General features: G+C 34.7%; 1 protein-coding gene across 1 annotated transcript in view; it reads left to right on the forward strand.

Moving 5' to 3' along the window:
* Nucleotides 1-17967: 17967 nt before the first annotated feature.
* LOC128996302 (myosin-IIIb-like) overlaps nt 17968-21677 on the forward strand; it is a 127414-nt gene continuing 123704 nt past the window's right edge. The window contains exon 1 of the mRNA XM_054421539.1: nt 17968-18002. The gene's annotated coding sequence lies outside the window, so the exon portion shown is untranslated. The remainder of the gene's footprint in view (nt 18003-21677) is intronic.

The following is a 21677-nucleotide window of genomic DNA, read 5'->3' on the forward strand; positions in this document are numbered from 1 at the left end:
AAAATTGTCATGTACAATGTAGAAGTGTTGGTTAGATGACTAGGATATATTCAGACTTCAGGTGGCATTTTGAATATAAGAACTATATTTATAGCATTGTACTATTAAGTGTTTAACTGAAATAATGAATGTACGTTTTTGATTGATTCAAGGCATTTTAAAACTCTACATGTTTTTTATATAATTCGTGTTACAGCTTCATAATTTTATAATTTAATTAGCGTTTTTTTTTATTTTTTTTTTATTTTGATACTGAATCTATTTTTAATGTTATTAGGCATACTATTATTCATCACATTTTTGTAATTTTTGTTTTATTGTAAAATAGATAATAAAATCTATTGAAAACTTAATTTGGGCCATTATCATTCCTTTCAAAAACCCAGTTTATCCATTGCTTAGACATTTTGGAATTATTTGTAAATACCTTCAAATTTCAAATACAGTCATGTTGATGACTATCAGTAATATCACTTAAAGATGCATCTGTATATGTGCTTCATCATCACAATAATTGTTATCATACTCCTGATTTAGAATAGGTTCAATGATAATATGTGTTGGTGTGCCTTGTGTTAGTGATATTATTGAGTCATGTCTCTTTTACTACACTCCTGTTTTTGTTCTACAAATACTCCTCCTAAACGGCTGAAGCGATCTGCACGAAATTTAGCCCAGTAATAGTAACCAACCATGGGAAGGTATAAATCTGAATGGTACAAATCGAACCACAGGGCTTTTCCCTTGTGAATAAAAAAAAATTAGAAATTTAACATGGGCCTTATGGGTTAATTGGTCGCCATGACATTATTTGCGAGATAACAATAAAACGGTAAACAAGAGTCACAACATATGATAGTCAACGCATCATCTAAAATAGCACATTACAAATACCGTGCAGAAAAAAAGGGTAGAACAATCAGGAGAATAGAAGAATTAGGCTGATGCACCATTGACTTTAAATACTCCAAATAGTCATTCCATTTGTGTGAACCAAATGTAGGCCTACCGGCCTACCATTAAGTTTAGATACTGCAATTTATGTGAACTAGAATAGAATAGAATATTTTTTTATTTTTTCTTTTCAGGTCGGATACATAAACTAGACGTCATTACTACAGATTTTGAATAGGTACTGAAAATAGGAATTCCATTAATGTGAACCATTGAGTTTGGATACTGCAAATAGGCACTTCTTTTATGGGAATCAAATATACTATTGTCATTGAATACTAAAAGTGTATGTATAAGATGTAGTTTCTCTAGACTTAAGAAAAGTATTGTATTAATATAGAATGTACTTCTATTAATATACAGGGTGATTGGTACTCAGTGTGACAAGAAAACAATTTTTTGGTGTAAGTACAAAGTAAATGCAGTGTGATGATGCATATAAAATGTTCCAAGTCTAAAAATTAGCTTCCCAAAAAATTATTTTATATTTTTCAAAAATAGCTATGATTTTAAACTTAATACAGTTATTTCTCAATTACCTGTAAATGGATTTGAGTAGATAATGTCATTTTCGTGTTCTACATTAAATTTTGAATAAGAATAATGGAAAATTACAGGGATCAGTTGTAAAAACTCCATTGTAAATAGATTCAAAGATAAAAATTAAGATGTTTGATAAATATTTTAAAAACATTGGTCAATTGCATTTATTCACACCCTGTATACAAGAAAGTGTCGGATTATGTTAAAAACTGTGCCATTTTATAAGCTTTCCAACCATATGCTACATCATTGAGCTTTATGTCTGCTTATGTACGCTTTAGTGGTTTGAAGACTACAAAGCATGGTGTCTTTAACATTTAAAACATAGAAAATCGGCATGTATTAAGCAAAAGTTGTATTTTTGTTTCAGCTTGAACAGTAAAAACAGTAAAAAAAGTTCCTTGCTTTCTGGTATTCAAACCACTAAAACAAACAAAAAAATATCTAAACCTCAATACAACTACTCAATAGTACTCAATATGCTACTCAATAGTGTAGCATATGGTTGGAAAGCTTATAAAATGGCACAGTTTTTAACATATTTGGACACTTTCTTGTATACAGAGTGTAAAAAATGCAATAGACCATTGTTTTTTAAATTGTTATCAAACATCTTAATTTTTATCTTTGAATCTATTTACAATGGTGTTTTTACAACTGATCCCTGTCATTTTCCATTATTCTTATTCAAAATTTAATGTAGAACACGAAAATGACAATATCTACTCAAATCCATTTACAGGTAATTGAGAAATAACTGTATTAAGTTTAAAATCATAGCTATTTTAGAAAAATATAAAATAATTTTTTGGGAAGCTAATTTTTAGACTTGGAACATTTTATATGCATCATCACACTTCATTTACTTTGTACTTACTGTACTGTCTGTAAACTGATTATGTTGATATTATTGTTTATCAGCTGGGTTATTTGTTTGTTTTTGTTTGTGTGTTTTGATTGACTTGAACGGGAATAAAATTATGTTCTAATGTGTTAGTTTTATTTTATGATTTAAAAATAGTACAAATGGCGAAGAGGAGGAGGAAGGGTGAGAGACACCAGGAACTAGTAGAAGAAGGTATATTTACATCCAGTCAACCTCTTTTTTGTTCTAATTTCGATAAATTCGATGAGGAGAATGAGACATGGAGTACATTCATGGTAAGGTTAGACAGCTTTTTTGACCTAAACGGAATCATGTCAGAATTAAAGAAAAAGCAGTATTTGATCAATGTGTTAGCGCCTAAAGTATTTCAAGACCTGAGAATTAGTCTCAGCCCATGTAACATTCAGGAAAAAAGTTATGACGAAGTGTGTGAAGCTTTACAATTATTACTGGAACCTAAGGGAAGTATTATCGCAGAACAACATACCGGTAAGTTCACTAAACGAATCCAGAATCCGTGTGAATCTGTAGGCAGCTTCGCCAAAGATCTCAAAACCTTAGCCAGTAAATGTGATTTTAAATGTCCAAAATGTAATGCATCAACATCTGACGTTCACCTGCGGCAACAGTTCTAATGAGTTAGTTTTATTTTATGATTTAAAAATAGTACACTTACACCAAAAAATTTTTGTCACACTGAGTACCAATACCAAGTTATGGAGAAATTTTACTATCTCACAGTTTTTGGAGAAAATTGTGATCAAGTGCCAAGATGATCTTGCTAGGTTCTAACGTTCTAACACAGAGTAGTAAGGTACAGAGGAAACATTCAAGGTACACTTAATTGGTGTCTAGCACTAGTTGCTGGTGACTAGGGTAAAATCCAACTCCCCGCGCTTCTCCTAATCCCTCACGCCTCATGTACTACAACGCTCACTTTGGAAGAAGGCCCTGTGAGATAGGAACTTCCGCATAGTGTATGCACACGCATGGTCGTCCAAGCAAGTTTCCTATGTACATACTTCTCTGTGGTTCTAACTATAAAAAAAAATACATAACAAAGATTAAAATTACAAAATCCCTAGTTGATAAGGCAGTACAATTCATATGCATTTCTCCGGAGACTATAGATATAGTTGGTCTTGGAAAGGTGTGTCCTTCATAAGGCTGATTTTTGTTAAATTACAACACAAATACTTATAATTTTAGTTAGAATTTGCACTCACCATTATCTCTTTGAGTCTTTGGAGGCAGAATAGGGGGCAATATTTACTGAGAACAATGCTTCAAGTGCTAAGAAGCAAAGAAAGTAGGTTTGCAATATCAATATTATTATAGGATAAATTCGTTATTGTAACACTTACCTATACGCATGATTAAAATCCTCACCACAATAATTTCCTGCAGCCAATCAACTTCACTTTGGATTAGTAGATTGAAAGTTGTTCCTTCATAGAAAGTAAAAAATCGCTTGTCAGCTCATTATTACGTTTTCCTGTACGTTTGGATTTGCATACATGTAAGGCAAGAGATGGAAATCAACTATTAAAATGTACTTCAGGTTTTCATTTGTGTAAGAATAATTAAAGCAGCATGGCTGCTGTTATACTCAGTTCACAATATTTAGGCGATTTAAATATTTTTGTACCCCCACCACATTTTTGTACATAATGTACTTTGCTTAATCAGCTGTTCAGCTATTATTTTAAAGGTAAGGCCGGTAAGGGTCAAGTGGAGGGGATATATTTCTTACCCTAAACCGCCTAAATATTGTGAGCAAAATATAATACAGTACCAAAGCAACTATCAGAATTTTATGAATATTTTACTGTCGCATAAGTTCTCAATTTGTCTATGATGAACCTTACATTGTGTAATCAAATTCACATAGTAAAGTTAAATAATATGTGGCAATTTCATTTACAACAAACTAACTTTTAGCGAATTTCCCTATAGGGAAGTAGCTATTACCGTAGGTCTCATGGTAAGATTTGAGCCTGGGACTGATTAATTTTTTTATTTTGATGTCCCCAGAGGCCAAAAATTCTATTTGTTCAAGTTTATATTTATGTATATATATATATATATATTAAAATTAAAACATATATAACAAAGTACCCTTTTAGTAATTATTTTATTTTTCATGACGACATGTTTCGGAACTAAGTCCATTGTCAAGTCATTTTTACCATAACCTCATTCTTTAAACTAACAAAATTAAAAATATAATCATATGTAAAAATAATAAAATATGTTAACTAAATCTTAATACATTTTGGTATTAATTTTTTTCACTATACTATATGAATGTTTTTCTTTCTTTCCTTAGTTTTTCAATTTTATCGTAGATAGGTTGGTTTAATTTTGGAATCATTGTGTTGAGTATGTTGTTGGGGTCCTTTTTGTTGTGTATATAAATATTTAGCTCTTCTTTCACATTAAGTTTCTCACGTTCTTTTTCAAATTCTAAAATAGTTAGATTGTCTTTCATGTTTTTATAACTGTGGTCTGTGTTCATTATATGGTCGGCGAAGTTCGACTTCATTGATGTCTGATTTTTTGATTTCAATGCTTGTAGATGTTCCTTGAATCTTGTTTTAAAAGTTCGAGATGTTTGACCTATATAATACTTGCTACAGTCACTACAGTTTATCTTATAGATTCCTGATTTGAATTTAATTTTATATATTAGATATATATATATATATATATCTAATATATAAAATTCTCGTGTAACAGTGTTTGTCTGCAAACTCCTCCGGAACGACTTCACCGATCGTTATGAAATTTGGTGTGTAAATTCTGTAGGTATGCGAATCGGACGTAAACTATTTCCCGTTTCGAAATTCTTTAAAGGGCTCCGCCCCAGTGGCTCTGGAGTTTCCCATGTTAACCTTATGAGAAATGGAATTAATGAATCTTAACAGCTGTTTCAATTAAACAAGTTGGTTCTGTTCTATGATGTTCAATAGCATTAAAGTTACAAGGATTACCAACAGGGTGCAGCACTATTATTTCTTTTACATTGATGACAACAGCTAATTTGCAACCAAAAGGTGAGTGAGCGTAGCGAACGAACTTCAACCTGGAGGCGAGTGAGCGTAGCGAACGAGCTAACCTGAAGGCAAGTGAGCGCAGCGAACGAGCTCCAACCTAAAGGTGAGTGAGCGTAGCGAACGAGCTCCAACCCAAAGGTGAGTGAGCGTAGCGAACGAACTTCAACCAGGATGTGATTGAGCGATGCGAACGAGATCATCTTGAAAATTAAACGTAACGGTACTTTCTTTCCATCGGTCTGTCTTAGGGGAAACCTATAACTTAGGCGATACGAAGTTCGCCGGGTCAGCTAGTATAATATATAAAATTCTCGTGTCACAGTGTTTGTCTGCAAACTCCTCCGGAACGACTTCACCGATCGTTATGAAATTTGGTGTGTAAATTCTGTAGGTATGCGAATAGGAAGTAAACTATTTCCCGTTTCGAAATTCTTAAAAGGGCTCCGCCCCAGTGGCTCTGGAGTTTCCCATGTTAACCTTATGAGAAATGGAATTAATGAATCTTAACAGCTGTTTCAATTAAACAAGTTCGTTCTGTTCTATGATGTTCAATAGCATTAAAGTTACAAGGATTACCAACAGGGTGCAGCACTATTATTTCTTTTACATTTATCACAACAGCTAATTTGCAACCAAAAGGTGAGTGAGCGTAGCGAACGAACTTCAACCTGGAGGCGAGTTAGCGTAGCGAACGAGCTAACCTGAAGGCAAGTGAGCGCAGCGAACGAGCTCCAACTTAAAGGTGAGTGAGCGTAGCGAACGAGCTCCAACCTGGAGGCGAGTTAGCGTAGCGAACGAGCTCCAACCCAAAGGTGAGTGAGCGTAGCGAACGAACTTCAACCAGGACGTGATTGAGCGATGCGAACGAGATCATCTTGAAAATTAAACGTAACGGTACTTAAATTATAAATAGTCAAAGGCAAGACAACGTCTGCCGGGTCGGTCTGTCTTAGGGGAAACCTATAACTTAGGCGATACGAAGTTTGCCGGGTCAGCTAGTATATATATATTAATAAATGAAATAAATAGTTAAACATTTAGTAAGTTATTAATTGAATAAACTTACATGTTTCGGCTCTTAGGCCATGATCACAGTTATGAACAAATAGTAAATAAATAGAAATGTAAATAATATAAAGTAAATTATGATAGGATTTTGGAATTTTGTCTAGTATATAGGTGTTGTTTTCTTTTGATTTATTATATAAGATTTTTTCATATATTATGTTTTCTTTATGAATTTGCATTGTATTAAGTATGTTTTCAGGATCTTATATATATATCTGAATATAGAGATATATAAATATATATGTGTCTGGGAACGTGATAACTTGAGTAATTTATGTTCGATTTTGATGAAATTTGGTTTGAAGGTGTAAGGCAGGATAAACTTGAATGAGTTTGTGAACCAGTATGATCGGACGATGGGAACTGGGTTTTACGGGGATATTTATGGGGTAAAAATTGGTTTTTCTCATTTTTGACCGTCAAAACACAACATTTCCAAATTTACCTCTAGACCATTTTAAAGAGCTTAAAAAGACAAATAATTCAGTACATTGAAGTGTTATTGTGCGGTTATTGGTTACTAAGAAAATTCAAAAAGTTGTGAATTTAAAATTCCCATGTTTTTCTTATGGGGAATATTGTAAAATGTTGTAGTTTGCTTGTTTATCGATATATTTTGATTAAACGTGGTAAATTTATTCATTTTATACTAAGCTATTAATATTTTACTAAAAACACACTTTATTATCTTCCCTGTAGCAGCAAACCTAGGTACTCGTTTAACACCTAATGTTATTTAAATAAATTTATATCAATTCAGGCAAATGGAAATTCACTTAGTCTGCAGGTTTGCTGCGGCGGGGGTATTAAATGGGTTAGAATTTCTGACCTGGTTGTTTTCTTGTCAGTTTTAAATTTTTGTTAAGAAACAGATTGTTTGATCAATCTAATACCACAAGTCTAGTGTTGTGATTCTCAGTGTTGGCCGCCTTCCCTCATCCCTTCATACACGCCATCTTTTATTGATATTTTTTAATAATTTTAGAAGCAGGTCATTACAGCATGTGGTAAAAATTAAATATACTTTTTGTTCTGAATATCTAAACTCTTTTCACATTAAATCCGCTATTCACTAGTATTTCCTTTTTACAAAAACTATTTACACAGTTTTTAAATACACTTAATGGATCACAGAAAGGATTTCCATTTTATCTTGGATGAACAAAATCTGGTTTGAAAGTAAGTTCTGAAAAGATAGATGAGTAGTGATTTTCTAATTATATTGTTGTGGTCTTTCATTAAATTGGGCTTCCTAAAATTGCAGCTTGCGCCCTACAATTACTATAGGTGCCCGACCGTGGGGAATCTCATGGGCAATTTGGTCAGATTTATAACTGCCATCCGAACTCATTTGCCAAATTGTTGTACTGGTCTCTTTTAAAGTGTCTAACGTCTATCTTTGTTGTATTAAAGTTCTTGAGGAAATTGAGAATGCGACTTGTGTTTTTTAAATATTATTTATTTCAATTTGTTTTTTAATTGTTTACAAAGTCATTAGTAGAGTTCCTTTGGTTTCTGCAAAACCAATTTTTCCATTAAAGTTCCATCAGTGTTTCCGATGACAATGGCTTGAGTATCAATGTTAATACAGAAGTTTACTATGGGGAGCGTTTCTAGTATTTTAGACCCAATGAAAGCCACTTGCACCGAGTCAAATAAACAAAGAGATATATCGGGGATAGTATCCTGCATAGTTTACAACAAATCTTTTAGACTTAAATGTCTGAAACTTAACAACAACAACAACATAAACAAAAAAAACTTGTTTCTGAACAATAAAAAAACTTTAATGTGACGGATTATTTTGTTACAGTATTTTACAGAATAATCAACTACACCTACTTTATTTTGTTAATACAATTACTGTGTTTGCAAGACCTTTAACACTTACTTTATAGATTTTACAGTCAAATTAGACACCTTCCTTGTACAGGGTTCCAAGTTTGATTTCATTATACATAACCAAACAAACAAATTTCTAATTAAATCTTAGCAATAAGTAACCTTAAATGCACTTCAAACCAATTATTTTTTTCAACATCTATCAAACTATTTACTAACAAAAACTGAAAGGTAAATTTTAATTGCGTAAATTAATTTTCCTACAGTCACATGACAAAGTAGACTTCCTTGCACTGATTATAGTAGTGCCTACAGAATGTTGCTAATTTCTGCATTTACTTACTACGATCAGCTGGTGCCTAACCTAAAAACGTGTTGTATAGTGTTTGAAAGACTAATTATTTATATGCTTCATAGTTACTGTAGGAAAAATATAATGTGTAAGGCCCAGCGCACACGGTGTGACTGTTTTACAACTTTCGTTGCAAACCAGTTGCGCTTGCAACTGCTTTGTGACCTCGGCAATGTATTGCAATGGGGAGGCGCACACGACGCAACTGGTTGTATGCGATTTAAAAAAAGTTTGAAACCAGTCACATGCAACCGTGGGCCCGACGTTGCAGCAACCAGTTGCACGAAACCACGGGGTGTTTTTGTGGTGTTTGGTGGTATTTTGACGGCCGTATAGTGTTTTTAGTGTTTATAATTTCCTATCCGACTAGCTCTAGCTGCTACAAACAGCCTAGGACTAACATTCTTCCTCAAATAAGGGTGAACCCAATTAATGCTCTCTCAGTACCCTTCGCTGTCTTCGGTATTGATAATAGCTAATAACGTCTTCCTCGTCTGAGTCTGACATAGAAAGCGCACTTAAGGCTTTAAAACAACGTAACTGCACTAAATTGACACTCCACTGATTGCACAATAGACGCAACTGTAGTTGTAAAACAGTCACACCGTGTGCGCTGGGACTAACGCGAGTGCAAAGTGCCTTTGCTGCACTCGAGAAACTTTTCACACCCTACTTGAGACCAACTCGAATCAATTTCTCGTGGCCAAATACTCCATAATATAAAAAAAATAAAAATCCGTGGACGAAAATAAAAGTTTGTCCGTACACGTGCTTGTTTTGGATTATAGGGTAGGATTTATTATTGTGTGTACTTTAATCAATGTGAACTAATTTTAGATGATACAAAGAAAACATTTTAATACTCCTGTATCTTCCTTATATATAATTCTGTAAGACCAAATTTTTACCAGAAAATTGTGGACGTCTGGTAAGTCGCAGAAAAGTGGGAGGGGTCTTAAATTAAAGGTCTTGACCCCAGGGACTCGGGAAAAATAGCAGGATTCCCATAAAGTTACCAGAAAACGAGATAAAACGTAAAATATCCACCATAAGAAATGCATGGGGACTGAAAAACGTCTGCATTCTATCAGCTGTTACTTATTTATTTGCAATGTTTACATTTATTCCGAAAGTCAATGTTGGTAAATAATGTTTCAAAATGAATTATGTTAATTTTTTTTGTTTTCCGTTTTTATAATGAGTGAAGTAACTAGACAGGGTAGGGGAAGACCTGCAAGACGTGGAAGAGTGTCCAGGAATTCAACAGACTTAAAAAATGTAAAAGAGAACGTCATGTAGGGCCTAACTGTGAAAGAAATCCAGAAGCTGTTTTACAGCCTGTCTTTAGAAGAACACTGGAAAATGAGTTGAGTGTTGTTTCTCACAATCTAGGTCCTCTTAAAGCACTTGCATGCATTGTGGCTCATTTCACTTCGCAGAGGAGGCCACAAATGGACATGCCACAACCACAAGTAAATGACGAACTAACTGTTTGTACATGATTCGAACTTCATAAAAAACATAAGGCAATACAACAGTACAACGGCTTTTGCGTCGCTTTGCGCTACACAAAAAGAGATTCCGATAAATGGGCCTTACTGTCTTAAAATTCAGGGACAAATGCATAGATATATTTCTGACTTACTACCACGAAATGGGGAGTTGCCTTCATAATAATTAATAATAATTTTAACCTTTACATTTGGTTTTAAAAATAAAACTATAACAGAATTCGTAAGATTACAAAACAAATCTTCAATTTTAAACTAAAAAATATGTGCAATAATGTTTGGCTGTATGATTTCAGCTCTGATTCGTCGTTCTCCGGGTTCAGGCCAAACCGTGTGCACGTTTCCATTTGTTAATATGTTGTGTTATTGATTTAATAATTATTTTACAATTGTACTTTATTGACACATCAAAAGCAACTAATATACGACTCCAAAAGAAGGAAAACCAAAATGTAAAACAAGAAACACTGTTAATTTTAAGTAACATAAAATTGATAATTTTAAAAACATATTTCGAATATTTGTCTTTTCATGTATGGTTTTTTTATTGTAGTTTAAATTAGGGGCTATGGCCCCTACAGGCCACTAGTAAAATTGCTAAAAAAAATTACCTGTATCAGCTGTTTTATTAACTTTATTTTTCTCGAAAATACAGTTGCAATACAAAATAATGCAATTTACAAATACATTATCCATGCAGGCTGACCTTAACAACTTTAATTGATTAAAAAATCATACAAGAAAAATTTTAAATTTACAATAGATTACAATTTACCCTATGGGAAATTCGCTAAAAGGATTCTGCACATCTACAGGAAAATATATTTCAAAAAGTATGTGTAGATTTTCCCTGCGATGCACACGAGCTGAGAAAAAAAGGTTTTCAAGAAACATGCTTGCCTATTAATATTAGGATGAAAAATTAGCTTGATGCAGTATAGTTAATTCTGCAATCTTATACGTCGCCTATGGGTTTTAGAGTTGATTTTCCTTGGCTTTCTTCAAGATTTATGTACTGCTGCTAAACCAGTGTGTTAAAAAATTACAAGCAATTAAATTGAACACTAACTGGCTCCAACTGGATGTGCTTGGCTTGACTTACTGGTTACTACAACTTGTTATACTTTCACATCAGTTTGGGCTGTAATGCTGGTTTAAATTAGGTAAATTAATTCAAACTCGGAGAGAAAATGTCTGATAAGAAAAAGAGGTACTGACTCTCAATTAACTGATCAACTGCAGTGAAACTATGGAGTGGTTAAAGAGATGGATGAAAATGTGAATTGGTAACATTTAGATTTAGTTATAAAGTACTGCATTAGGCTGAAACAGAGTTGGCCTGTTTGCAAGCAGAAAACTTATCACAAGGTTTGCATCCACTTACACCAGATTATGTTGAATTTATTTTTCATACAAGCCAATAGTCAATAGTTTATTTTCACATAATGTTATACAAAATCAGCAAAGCTGTAATCAAGTGGAATGGTCATACAATTTTTTTTATCAGAATTTATTTTACAATCTGTTCAAACAAATATGAGAACAATAAGTAAAACATTTATCAAAACAATGTTAGGAAGCAGTTATATATATGTCAGGAAACAGCTAAGTCATAAAATTACAAATTATATTTAAAATAAGTCTAGAAATTTTACAAACATAATTTTAAAACCACAATCTTTTATAATAGGCCTACAATTAATCAATACAAAATGTTGTGATTTTTTTTTTCATACATATTTTTTCTTAGATACTGTCTTTCTGTGAAAGGGCTTCAAGAGAAGTAAGCCTATGATGTTCTTGTGGTACTTGTAAATCAATTCGATGTCTTATTACAGTACGTATCTCGACTCACAAACCCTAAACCTTGGAGTTTTACAGGAGAGAGCAAGATTTTACCCAGGCATCAAGACAATATGATCGAAAGTAACTCATAACAGTTAAACTCGCCTCACAAACTAACCTCAGGGTTACTTATTCAGAGAGCCTAATACCAAGTGTCCGTGGTGGAAACAGCTTCATCGTTTCTGCTTTTACCCAGGTTTGATATTAAATTACGCGTGGTCTGTAATTATGTGCCATTAATTTATTCACAAACGCGGCAAATCTTTCCCCAGACCGTTATGTAAATCAGGTCTTCATTAGTGTTGTACTATTGTAGGCATTCTGTCGAGCTCTTGATTAATCAATTATGCGAAATCTCCCAGGTCTTGGCTACAGCTTGAAGCTAATATTTTGTGGGAGAGCGAATGCAATATTTTCATAGGATATAAAGATGAGGAACTAAAATTCACCCACTTTGACTATGGTTTGGGTAACTACAACAATTCTTAGTCTTTTACGGGTTTATATTATTGTAGCACTTTCTAAAAGTGAGCAGTGATATAAACTGATGTAAACAATAATATGTTGTATTGCCAAAACTCCAATTGGAATATAACATTCAGCTACACGTCTTGCTTAAGACTACGCGATTTGTTATTCTATATATACCAAATCAGTATTTATGTATACCTAACTGTGGATATTCACTTTGTGTAGTTGTGAACAAATATACTTTTTTGGAAATTTACTTTTTAAATCATTACGCATTTTAACAGAAAAGGTATATCGATCACTACATGCTTTCACTATTTATGGGTGTAGATTGGATTTGGCTAAGTAGCTTTGTTACGGATTAAGATAAACTCTTTCTCTAGCCAGAATTGCATTTATTAAAAGCCGAATGGTAAATGAGAGCAGTGTCCGGTTCCGAACTATCGATATGATTTCCACCGTACCCACTGCATTTACCAAACAACCCTATTATATATTTTTGTCATCTTATATATTAAAAAAATTTGGTTTTTCTTTTCCGAGTTCGTTTGGCTCTTATACCCGACCGATTTTCATGATTGAGGTCTCAAATTGAAGGTATGCACGCTCAGATTTGCCATCAAGCATCGGCATATATTTATCTATAATCCTACTCGGCTTATACGTAAAAGAAATTTGCTCCCCATGTTATTCTTATGGGAATTAAATTTGGTTTATCTTTGCCGAGTTCGATTGGCTCTTCTACCCGACCGATTTTCATGATTGAGGTCTCAAATTGAAGGTATGCACGCACAGATTTGCCATCAAGCATCGGAATATAGTTATCTATAATTCCACGCGATTTATACGTAAAAGAAATTTGCTCCCCATGTTATTCTTATGGGAGTAAAATTTGGTTTATCTTTGCCAAATTCGATTGGCTCTTCTACCCGACCGATTTTCATGATTGAGGCTCAAATTGAAGGTATGCACGCACAGATTAGCCATCAAGCATCGGAATATAGTTATCTATAATCCTACTCGGCTTATACGTAAAAGAAATTTGCTCCCCATGTTATTCTTATGGGTGTTAAATTTGGTTTATCTTTGCCGAGTTCGATTGGCTCTTCTACCCGACCGATTTTCATGATTGAGGTCTCAAATTGAAGGTATGCACGCACAGATTTGCCATCAAGCATCGGGATATATTTATCTATAATCCTACTCGGCTTATAAGTAAAAGAAATTTGCTCCCCATGTTATTCTTATGGGAGTTAAATTTGGTTTATCTTTGCCGAGTTCGATTGGCTCTTCTACCCGACCGATTTTCATGATTGAGGTCTCAAATTGAAGTTATGCACGCACAGATTTGCCATCAAGCATCGGCATAAATGTATCTATAATCCCACGCGGATTATAGATCCAACTACGTAAACGAAATTTGTTCCCCATGTATTTCTTATGGGAGTTAAATTTGGGGTTTCTTTGCCGAGTTCGTTTGGCTCTTCTACCCGACCGATTTTCATGATTGAGGTCTCGAATTGAAGGTATGCACGTATAGATTTGCCATCAAGCATCGGCATCAATGTATCTATAATTCCACGCGATTTCTACGTAAACGAAATTTGCTCCCCATGTATTTCTTATGGGAGTTAAATTTTGTTTCTCTTTGCCGAGTTCGTTTGGCTCATCTACCCGACCGATTTTCATGATTGAGGTCTCGAATTGAAGGTATGCACGCACAGATTTTCCATCAAGCATCGGCAAATATTTATCTATAACCCCACTTAAGGCAGCAGCAACAGCACGAGGATTAATATTGGATGATATGGAATGGCAGCGAGCCTTACAAGAGGCCTCTTCTTTTCAAATGCCATACCAGCTTCGACAGTTGTTTGCCTACATCTGTATATTTCAGTGTCCATCAAATGTTCTGAATTTGTGGAATCTCTTTAAGGACTCAATGTCTGAAGATTTCCTTAGATCATACCCGACCGAAGTAGCTTACCAATTAGCTCTGAAAGATATTTCAGAAACGTTAAAATTACATGGTTTCTCTCTGAAGTCATTTGATTTACCATCTATTGATGAATTGCCTCAAAATACATGTATAGAGGAAACTATAGATGGAATCCAACATGATGAACTAGCGAAAATGATCGCTTCATCAAATGAAGAACAACGTGTTGTGATTGATGAAATTCTAAACTTACTTCTAAACAATGATGAGTCTGCAAGTGTTAAGGCATACTTCATAGATGGACCTGGTGGCACCGGAAAAACATTTGTATATAAATGCTTAATCCAGAGCTGCATTAATATTGGAATGCCAATCATATCCGTTGCATGGACTGGGATTGCTGCTATGTTACTTCCCTTTGGCCGCACAGTTCATAGCCGATTTAAATTACAGTACCACTGAATTTGAATGAACATTCTGTCTACGGCTTAAAAGTCAACAGTAAAGAGGCTTCTATCATTCGTTCTGCAAAATTAATAATTTGGGATGAAGCACCTATGGCCAACAAATATGCTTTAATGTGTGTCAACCGGCTACTGAAAGATATAATGGATAACGATGTGCCATTTGGTGGGAAAATCATTATCTTAGGTGGAGATTTCCGGCAAGTGTTGCCGGTTGTGCCTCATTCATCTAGAGCCTCTACTGTTCAGAATTCAATTAAGTTTTCATACCTATGGCCACTATTCAACATTTTTAAATTAACAAAAAATATGAGGGCTAAAACTAATGAGTTAGATTTTGCTAACTTTTTGCTCGAAATTGGCAATGGGGAATACCCAACAATTGATGACAAATCTGTGGACTTACCCCCACCACTTATCTCTGATTCAGACATAGTTTCAGAAATTTATTGAAAAAACCTACAAACGCCTATGGACTCATCGTACTTATCAAAATGTGCCATTTTAGCACCAAAGAATGAGCATTGTGAGGAAATCAATAAAAGAGTTTTAGACCTCATCCCAGGCTCAAGCAAAACATATATAAGTGTGAATAAACTAATTACAGATGATGACAGTGAACTATTGCAATTCCCTATTGAATTCCTCAACAGCCTTGAGATGACTGGTTTGCCTTCTCACAAATTAGTCTTAAAGGAAGGTGCCATTGTGATGTTATTAAGAAATTTAAACTACACAGCAGGTCTTCTAAACGGAACAAGACTTATTGTCAAGAAAATGTATGAAAACAGTTTAGACTTAGAAATCATAACCGGCACAAATATTGGACAACGTGCACTATTACCCCGCATTGATCTCTCTCCATCAGATCCTACAGTACCATTTTCTTTCAAACGAAGACAATTCCCCATAAAGGTTGCGTTCTGCATGACCATCAACAAGGCGCAGGGCCAATCGATTGATCGAGTTGGTGTGTACTTGCCTGAACCAGTATTTAGTCACGGTCAGTTGTACGTCGCCTTATCGAGAGGGAAATCTTTCGATACTGTAAAAGTAGAAACTAAATCAAAAGGTGGACGAACAGCAAACATTGTTTGGAAGGAAGTATTATAAAAGTCGTAATATTAATAAAGATTACCAGATGGAGGGAACTACTCCTGAGAATATGCGTACATGCAATTCTACCGACAGAGATGTCTATTTTACAAGAAATATTTTTGTTAATAGAACATTCTTAATAAAGCCTCATTCACGCTGTGTTAAGGTACGTTTTGCCTGAAGCGACAGGTGCGACGGTCGCTAAGCGACTGTCGCCGAGCGGCAGTCGCGGGGTGGTAGACTGTTTTGCTTGGAGCGACAACTTCTTTGGCGTCACGAGACGTGGTACCGTCAGTGCACCTAACCTCAAAAGTGCTCACTAAGTATAAAGTCACTAAATAAAATCGATAAATTCACTTAGTAAAACAGGTAAAACTTAACAAATAAAGTATTCCTTATATGCCTAGTTATTTGTTATAAGAAACATTCCAAAACTGCCATGTCACAAGCCAAAATGTAATAAAATTACTCAATTTCTCCGTAAATTGCAGTACACAAGCATAACTTGAATTGGAAATCAGTGTTATAAACAACCTCCTCACAGAGTGAAAATTATATTTTATTGATTGTATTGTAAATGAAAAAAATACCAATTACATTATACTCCATTAATATTTGAATAACCACATTACTTTAATAATTGGCATTTTATATATTTAAATATGACACGCCTGACTTTTAAGCCAATTTGATCAATAACCATTTATACAGAGCAATATTTTTTTGAATCACCTAAACGAAAATTTAATTAGAAGTCTTTTAAGTCGACAATCTAAATAACCTAACTTACTAATATATTAAAATAACTTGTAAAATAATAAGACCAAAGAAAAAGGGACAACGTCAGGTTTAAACTAACCTGACGTTGTCCTTAATTCTTTGGTCTTTGTAGGAGATATGTTTCAAATCATAAAGCGCGGTGTATTTTGCCACTTCTTCTAATAAACTGTCGTCTTCTTTACCACTAAAATTTAACTTAATCACAGACGTTGGCCAACGCCATATAGCGAAAATAAAAGGTTACCGAACTTGTCAGAATGGTGTACACTATAAAAACAATCAGAAATGTAACTGTCGCTAAGCGACTGTCGCTCCTGACTGGTCTTGGAGCAGTACCCAGCGACTGCAGCTCGCGGCTCTAGCGACAGTAGCTCCAAGCAAAACAGGACTATGCAAAACCCCTAAGATCAGTGTCCCGCGACAGCCGCTTAGCGACAGTCGCTGCGCGACCGTCGCACCTGTCGCTCCAAGCAAAACGTACCTTTACATATAAGTTAACAAATGTACGTGCTTTCTCTGTAGGTCCTTTTAGGAAGTGTGTGGATATTGTTCTGGATTAATTGATTTTCAAAACGGAAAAAAAATACATCGGGACGATTTTCTCTGTGTTATATGGAATGTGTTATACTTTAATTTGGTCACAAGGCGAAATTAATCCAGCAGCCCTATAAGAGTTTAATTAAAGTTGTACCGCCCTTATTAAGATTAGTATTTTATTTTTTTATTATTAATTTCAATGCTGCGGAGCAGCACGGGTCATCTAGTTTTATCTTATGTATAAGTGGTGGAGGATAATACCGCACCGGTGAAGTCACGGGATTATTGCTAAGATCATAAGACAAGTAGGCCTAAAGACATGCTAAATATTTTTTTTTTATAAAACATTTTCATTTTCAACCTAGTAATCTGGAATAGTATCAGACGCAGACGATACATCAATGGCAGCGTCACCTTGGCCGTTTTCCATTTAAACCTTAATAAATCCACTGGACACTGGACACTGGCGTATGATGCCTCTTCAACACCAGCTGATACTGATACTGTATTATTGCTAACTTGACCGTGTTCCCATGTAGCTGTCCGGCCTTGGCTATGAAGCCCCGCTGTTCACAATCCATTTAGTATCACGTGGATGCAACAGACTTTTCCAGTCGACAGTTGTCCCAGCCTCGCGACGCCGACGCCTCTCTGTGGTAAGATTTACAATGTTGACGTACCAAATGTTAGTAGTTTTAATTAGAATATATTCTTTCTGTATCGAATGTTGGAGTTAAATTAAATCTGGGCACAACGTATAGTGGATTCAGTATAGGGAAGGAAAATGTCTCTGCTAATAAAAAAAAATCACTCAGGCCCAATCACTGGATTTGACCGAACGATTTGAAAAGCGAGAAAATAATAACCATTTAACCATTATGAGGATATGTATTACACACATATACAAAAACAATTTTCTCGCACAAAGGGGCGAGTAAGTAAATTTATAATGAACTCTATTAGGTTGATTGTATTCATTTTTTAGATCGTTAGACTAATGACAAGAGTGGTTTCAATAAGGCTAAATATGTAAACACTAACATTTACAAGTAAAAAAGCAAGGAGACTTACCTTTTATAAATTTTGTAAAAAGAACTGAACAAATACAATACAGGTAAAGTTGTTGAAATAAACAGTAAATCAGAATAAGGGCCAACACTTCAAGGTACAAATATAAAATTTCAAAATTTTCAGCAAAAACTTAATCACGTTTTTTAGCATTTGAAGTAATAATTCAATATGTTATCCCTTTATTTTGATTTCATAATTTTTTTTCTGAGAGCTATTAATTTTTATTGGATTTGTAAGTACCTACTATAAGGGCGTATTTGTATAACAAAATAAAATTCTCCTTGTGTTTTAGGAATAAAGGAATTCATTTTCATTGTATCTAAGCTTAAAATTGGTGCTATTCGGAAAGAATTGAATTTCAAACTTCATGGGATTGTGAGGTTACATGTAGATTCTTTATACATCTATATCTATTTAGAGAATAGACTATTGCCCGTGTATTGCTCTACTCTGTAGTATTATGAGCAGACCCACAAAGTCATGTAATTGTGTTAGTGTTTAAACAATGTGTTGAACAATCCGTGGTAACCCATTGCCTCCATTGGACGGCAACACTAACAACACCTTAGTATGAACATAAAACAACACAGTACGGTACCTATTGTATTTACGTTATCACGAAATTCAGCCAGAAGTTCCAACCAGGACCATAGAAAACTATGATCAACATTTCTTCGAGACCTCGATTTTAATATCGCTGACACAAAGATCAGACGGTTACAAATATTGTTTGCACGAATTAATCGATCCTGAAATTAAGTTGGGACTACGATTAAATTGATTGCATTCAATTTATCATGGATTTCAATTTAACAAGCAAGTATAACGACGCAGACAGCGCAGCTCGCTGTGGATTTGATATAGACCGGGGACCGACTGGATCATTTATTATCGTTATTATTTACAGTGTGACTCAAGACTTGGACTTGTTCAGTAACTTTCTAGGTTGGTCGGCGCGATTTCATTATTCTTTCTGCTCAGTATTTCATATGGTAAGAAGTGTACGTTCACCCCATAAACGGAGAGATCGAGATGAAGTGCCTGTAGTAGGGAACTTACCATGAAATACATAGGGAATATAACTAACCCCTTGAAGATATTGGTTCTTACATATTTCGTATGAGTTAAATAATTCCTCCCAAAAAGTGTATACGTTTGGTGAAAATGCTGTGCTAGAAAAATAAAACTGTGTTGTATTTTCACGGGTGACGTGAATTTTCTGAACTCTGACTTGAGCTTCTTAGCGTTTGACAGGTTAATGCGATTACTTACAACTCACGACAGAAAAAAGAGGTGGAAAAACCAGAATAAATGTAACCAAAGTAAACAATAATAACATTAAAATGGCAACATTTTTTATGTATCCTCTTCTCATATTCTTATGATGTTGCAACTTTTATGATAAAAAGCAATTCAGCCACCAAAAATAGTAAATTAATGTATAACCTTTTCTTTCACACCACATTTTTAATGGTTCCAAAACTGTTTACTCTTTCATTTAATACCAGAAAGAAGGCAGTAGTTCGTAAATATATAGAACTGATTTTATTTTGTTGTTGATAGTTTGTGAAACCGCAAGGATTAAATAGTAATCACAAAAACGTACTTGGACAAAAACATATAAATGAAAATTGCCATTATCTAATCTACAAGAATGGCAAATCAGCCAAGGCTTGGGTTAGGTAATCACACTATAAAAAATGTGAAATTAAATTTAAAAATATTTATTTATTTAGACAGGGCCACATAAACTTGACCTGACGGTGTGTAATACTACTGTATTGAAAGGTTTAAAGGTGATATATTTTTTTTTCAAACGTGTAGTTTTTGTCATTGTTTTGTATGGAACTTTGTCAATCTCCACACTGCACAGAGTTTGTACCAAAACTGTCATAGTCTGAAACGGTAATTACGACTGTTGACGTGTTAAACGATCCCATGCGACATTCAGACCGACACCTTCATTACGGAAGTTACGGGCTACGTTTAGTACAAGTTCTGCGTAATAGCTGAAGATGAAATACGCGTCATGATTGTAACTGAGGTTGTAGAATTCGTTTATTGTTTGTGTTACGCCATCACCACTAACTCTAGCTTGTTTGGCGGAAAGTTCTCGCTATATGTCAGAAGTTCACCGGTTCAACTCTTCAGAAACTTGTAACTTTTAGATTTCGAAATTGGCGTTGTCGGGGTTGGGCTCTTCTTGATCACTGGGGTGATTTCGTCTCGTGTTAGGATTTTCCCTAACCACACAGCACAAGTTCAAGTGGATCTTCTAATGTTTATTTGCCTGTTTGATTCCATTGACCTTGACGAGTGTAAAGCATCATTTTCGTTCTATTTTTATTTAAATTGTTTATCCTCGATTTTCTTAATATGTATTATGGGTCATTATGCTATGATGAAAATATGGCACTTGGTTATTTTTTCCTACAACACGCAGTAAAGACTGGATCGTCCAATGAAAATAGTCTTGGCTAAAGAAACAACATATTTTAGTCAGTAACAAAGCCGTCATCTTGTCCATCCTTCACTAATATTCGCCCCAAAATACACGCCCCAGGGAGTCAGCGTCAAATGAATATAATAGAGAACCGAAAAGTATACGTTCAATTGCCTTGATGTAGATTTCGAAACTGTTTGGAGGGTCAATATTAAAGGAGCCCCCATGTAATAAATAAATGGAGTACTAAACGCGTTCACATGTTTGATAATTTCGTATTCAACAGAAGTATCTTTACTTGTTCTGTAATGAATAATAGCATAGGTCTGTAGCTGAACACAGCTGATTGGATTGAAGAAGTCCCCCAAGTGATGCTGGTACAGCTATAGTAGCCTACGTCACACACACCTACGTTGATGCAGTCAATACATGAGTTTGTATACTGTACATTACATCCGTGTTATACGTTATACCCATTACCCAGTAGTGTAAGTACATTGAGCGGCACCCCCTGCAGTACATGCAGATTGCTGCCCCTTACGTTAGTGAGTAGAAGTTTAGTACGGTAGAACTCCTACTATCCGAATCTTATCCGAATATCTTACGGAAAGAGTAAAAAAACATATAATAAAAGTAGGCCTAATAAAAACCGTTGGTTAAGAAGGCAAAATTGAAAAAAAAAACTCTTTCGCGGTTGTTTTTTCTTTCGTTGTATCACGCGGTCATGGTAACATTGGCATCGCCACCGACGGTTTTAACATAGTTTTTAAATAAGTCTATCCTCTTGCGGCGGGTGCGCGGGCAACACGGTAAGGAC

The sequence above is a fragment of the Macrosteles quadrilineatus genome, unplaced genomic scaffold, assembly GCF_028750875.1.
Source record: "Macrosteles quadrilineatus isolate MER2022 unplaced genomic scaffold, UCM_ALF_1.0 Scaffold_6__1_contigs__length_79288215, whole genome shotgun sequence".
Taxonomy (NCBI): domain Eukaryota; kingdom Metazoa; phylum Arthropoda; class Insecta; order Hemiptera; family Cicadellidae; genus Macrosteles; species Macrosteles quadrilineatus.